General features: G+C 43.1%; 1 protein-coding gene across 1 annotated transcript in view; it reads left to right on the top strand.

The window, feature by feature from the left end:
- Nucleotides 1-272: 272 nt before the first annotated feature.
- The window catches only part of LOC109921534 (protein PRRC2A-like), a 94,892-nt gene continuing 90,109 nt past the window's right edge, over nt 273-5,055 (top strand). Inside the window, exon 1 of the mRNA XM_048616660.1 lies at nt 273-422. The gene's annotated coding sequence lies outside the window, so the exon portion shown is untranslated. The remainder of the gene's footprint in view (nt 423-5,055) is intronic.

Raw genomic sequence — 5,055 nt, 5'->3', positions numbered from 1 at the left:
CGCGGCGGCCCTTCTACGCCGGTGGGGACGAAAGTAGAACGGGGAAGTGGGCGTGGTCTGGTGTGGGTGGGGCCGGAGTCAAATATATGCTAATCGGGCGACACCCGATTGGCAGCAGGGGCCGTTTCTCCGCCTCACCCCGCCATGGGTAATGAATATTCAATGAAGCGGAGGAGGCGGGCCCAGGATCGTCGCCGTAGCCGTTAGTCAGCCGGGTATTTTTTTCAATGATTATATCAAGGGGGCGGGGGGGGCAGGGGGAGGGGGGTGTGAGATAGAGAGCAGGGATTAAAAAAAAGAGAGAAGGCCGGGCGGGCGGTCTGGAGTGATTCGCAATCCGTCTCCATCCGGAGCCCGGCGTGGCGTAATTTATCTTTTTCGTTCGCTATCCAGACAGCGTCGGCCCGGAAGAAGGAGCCCGGGTGAGTATTGCGGGCCGATGGTTGCCGGTTGGGCGGTTAATCGGCGGAGTTTTTATTTGAAATGTCTGCTGCCGGGGAGGATTCCGGCCTAGAGCTCCGGCGCCATTTTGTTCTCAGGATGTTTCGGGCAGAGAGGGAGGGAGAGAGAGAGAGAGACCGGCCGGCGGCCTACTCAACGAAGCGGGGTTTTGAGGAGGTGGGAGAGACATTTATAAGCCATCCCCTTGTTTCCTTTAGGGAAGGAAGCGGCGAATACAACCCCCCCCCCTTCTCCATTTATAATCCTTATGCAGTAAAATGTATGCAGTACCTCTCACTGACATCAAATTTTAAAAACGCATGTTGACAAGAGGAGCTCAGAATTTTATACCCAGTGCTTTCTTTTATTATTTTTTTTCTGTTTCCAGCGTAGTGAAGTTATGAATAAATCCCATCCAACCGATTTACCAGATATTTACTCTCCTGGTACTGTTGGTTCCCTTTTATTTTTTAACAGTATCGATTATGCATTTGTGTTGAGTTCCTTGCTTCCGTCCGGGAGCATTTAATGTTCGAATTTGAAAATAAATTGGTAGTTTATGATGACTTGTGCTTAATTTGGCTGGTTGTTAGGGGATGAGGGAGCGTGAGGTAGTTTCTGTTTACCCTGTGATTTCTCAATTTTATGAGCGTAGACCTTCATTTGCTGGGGTCTGTATACTGAGATATTTGGGCGCCAGCTTTTTTTATTTTTATCATGCATTTTAATGGTTATCTTAAAGAGAGAGAAGTTGTTGTTGGAAGGGCTTTTGATTTTTGAAATTGATAAACGTGTAGTATACTGGATTTTGAAAGGCATCGGGTGTGTGTGGTTCATGAAGGTGCTGTGCAAATTCGTGCTAAAGCTGCGACCTTCGACTATCTAACCCTCAACTGAGAGGCAGTACATGTATTTTACTGGATAAAGTTTGTAAATAGAGGAGGAGAAAGGGGTTAGGGCGGGAGGGTGGGTGTGGAGGTGTGGAAGTTTCTGCTTCCATCTCTAAAGGAAATGCGGATGGTTTAGAAATGTTGCCCCTCCCCTTGCTTCACCACCTCCCCCAGATTTTAATCAATCTGATCGTTACTATGCTTATGTTTTTGTGTGGCCTGCTTTTTGTTGTTTGTTTGTTTGTTTGGTTTATTTAAAGTGTAATTTTGCATTGCAATTTCACATCATCCCGGTAGCATTGATTTTCCTTTCCTCCTGTGCGCGTGTTCAATGGGTCTTCATCCCAAGATCCCCTTTTGATAACCGTAATCTTCCTTCCACCCTCCTTTTTCTCCTCATCACGAGTGACCATCTTTCAGTCTCATACTGTATATGCATTTGTTACGTAGATGCTATACAAAAAGCAATGGAAAATAAAGTTACCCAACTACTGAAACGAGTCAATAGGCCCATAACATTTTTAAAAACAAACAAATGTCATGGTTGTATGAGAGATCTGTTCACATACTATGCTTTTATTTTAAAAACTTGCATTTATTTTGTAATTTTTAATGCCCTGGAGATGGCCGAACATGCCTTTATCATTACGTTTGAAATGTGGTCAGTTATATCTGTAGGTAGATGGGAAAGCTAGTCTTTCAAATACATGATTGCTCAACCAGCAGTGAGGTAAATGACTAGTTAATCTGCATGTTGCTTACAGAAGAAATATTACCAGCAAAAATGCTCTTTGTGCCTACAAAAGATCTCTCCACACCCTGATGAGCAGAGAAGAACTCCATTTTTGCATTGCCCGTTCTGAAAGATTGCATCCAGGGCTCCTCTGTGCCATGCTGAAGTGCTGATATAGATTTTGTCTAGGCTCCTGGGCTTGAAACCATGAAGTTTTCTCTTGGGGAAGTGTGCTACCACTGAGCCAAAAGATACCCTTGCTGAAGTCAAAATTCTGGTAGTCTTGTAGACTATTCTGGTCATGAGTGTCTTGAATTCTTGGAAATTTATCATACCAAGGGGTGAAATTCTCTCGTTTGTTGTTTTAATGTGGTTTACTTGAAAAATTAGTAATAGTGGCAGAATTGTTACATAATACCCAACACTGCTTTCTTTCCACTACCTCTTCACCTGTGGTATTTGCACAAAAGCATTTCTTATTCATTGCCGTCTAACTGAGGGATAATATGACTGACCACTTCTTTCTGTCAATTAACATAGTGATCTGCCACTAGGCTTGACAAATCGTGATCTATATACAGGGGGCATAATTTAAGCATAAGGGGTGCAGAGTGTTTAGGGCTGAGAAGAAAAATGGTTTCACGTAGAGAGTGGTGAATCTTTGGAATTCCCTATCCCAGAGGATGACTAGAGGCTTAGTCACTGAATATATTCAGAGATCGATAGCTTTAACACCTGTCAGTCCTATCAAGGGATATAGGAGTAGTGTTCCTATAGGAAGGATGTTGTGAAACTTGAAAGGGTTCAGAAAAGACTTACAAGGAAGTTGCCATGGTTGGAGGGTTTGAGCTGCAGGGAGAGGCTGAATAGGCTGGGGCTATTTTCCCTGGAGTGTCAGAGGCTGAGGAGTGATTTTTGTAGAAGTTATGAGATCATGAGTGGATAGGGTGATTAGCCAAGGTCTTTTCCTTGGGGTGGGGAGTCCAAAACTAGAGGGTGTAGGTCTAAGGTGAGGGGAAAGATTTAAAAGGGACCATGCAGTGGGTGGTGTATGAATGGAATGAGCTGCCAGAGGAAGTAGTGGATGCTGGTACAATTACAAAATGTAAAAGGCATCTGGTTAGGTATATGAATAGAAAGGGTTTAGAGGGATATTGGCCAAATCTATTTGGTTAGCATGGGCGAGTTGGGCCGAAGGGTCTGTTTTCATGCTGTACAGCTCTGACTCTTGAGTGGAAGATTAGCCATGGTCTAGCTGAATGGTAAATGTGGCTAGCAGGGCCAAATGGCCATCGCCTCTTTTCAGTGTGCTCATTGTTTCATCCATACAGTATTAAGACCATTACGTTGCTGTGACTGAGTGTACTATGTCTTGAATTCTGTTTAATAGTTTGGCTTTTGGGATTTTAGTGTCATTGGAGGTTGTGATTTTAAATTTACCCTGTTGATATCCTGTAAAAAATGATCAAGAGCTTCTTCTAAATTTGATCAAATGACTGAGGAAATTTTTTTTTTCCCTTGTGCAAACAAACCCCTCTAATTTATTGATTTATTTTTTTTTGTTCTGTAGACTGTATTACTGAGTACATTTTGTAAGTGAAATCAGACTGGTTAGACCATCTGCGAGAGCCTTCATGGATATTGACTTTTGTTTACAGGTTAATGTTACTTTGATTTTTTTTTTGTTAGGTGGAGTATCATTGGTTTCTTTTCCTTGGTATGTGTTGCTTTTGGTCCAAGTTGTTGATTTACCTGCCTCACCCTCCCTGCTGTGGAGGGCTGCAATTGTTATTGTGATGTCACTAAAGCCTTTTTATAGTAGTATGGGCTTGGAGACAGGCACCTAGGCCCTAGGGCTCAATACAAACCTCACCTAAAGTTGCTTCTTACTAAAGTAAGTGAACCCAAAAAGTTTCACTGACTTCAGCTGAGTAAGTAGCTGCTTCAGATCTCACTAACCTATTGAGCCATTGTAGGTAGAAAATGGTGGTGAAGACAGTGTTCTTGCATTGTAGTTGTGAATTCTCTAATCGTTTCTGATTGAAGCAGGCCCTGCCAATGCAGCACTTGGACTTAGGTAAGCTTCAGTACAAATCCTAATTCTGCATGTGGGCTTTCTTCTTTTTCTATGTTCTCCTATCCAGTACTTTAAACTTCCCTGAAGTTTAGCCAAAGCAGTGACTGTATGGAACTTCACCTTTTGATGACACTGGCTAAAATATTCCTGTTTTTAGCGTTTATTGAGTGGGCAGTCTGTTTTCCTATACTGATAGTCACAATACAAGTAATTTTAACTCTGCTAATTTTAGTTTTCCTTTAATTCTCTTTCATACCTCTAACGTCCATTGTATGTGGGACCAGCTTGGTTTTGATTATTGGATTCTAGATTGGGACAGCTACAGTGCAAGAGCTGCAAGTTCCTAGTTTGTTTTTCTTATCTTGGACAATTGTCATTGAAACGTTGTAGAGGAGGAGAAGAGATTGCTTTAGCGCTTGACTTGGGCCTGGTGAACTCTTAAGAGCAAACAGTTCCTCTTTAAGATGGACCAGTGTAACCTTGGCATTCTGTTGTTTTAGTTGGACTTCTTTGTCCATACGTTTTCCATCATCGGTGGTGTTGCGTGGCTCCGATTCTCCCTTTGCCGAAAACTCGTAAAAGCGTTTGTTGTTTCTGACTGGACCTTCCAAGTTCTGTCATCACCTGTGGCCTGGTTCTATCCGCTGCACCTTGACCTTGTTCAAACCTGGGCTGCCTGTATCCTAATTTGCACCAAGGCCCATTCTCTCATAACTGTAACTGTTCACTAGCTATGTGAACTCCTCATCAGTCCGGTTGTGTTATATTTCACATCCTAATCCTTGCATTCAGATCCTTCCATGCCATCTCCATATCTCTAACTTCCAGTCCTACAGCCATGTTCAGGGATAACAAGGTGTAGAGCTGGATGAACACAGCAGGCCGAGCAGGAAGGCTGACGTTTCGGGCCTAGA

This window comes from Rhincodon typus, chromosome 35 (assembly GCF_021869965.1).
Source record: "Rhincodon typus isolate 14 chromosome 35, sRhiTyp1.1, whole genome shotgun sequence".
Lineage (NCBI taxonomy): Eukaryota > Metazoa > Chordata > Chondrichthyes > Orectolobiformes > Rhincodontidae > Rhincodon > Rhincodon typus.
This window is presented reverse-complemented; position numbering and strand designations above follow the sequence as displayed.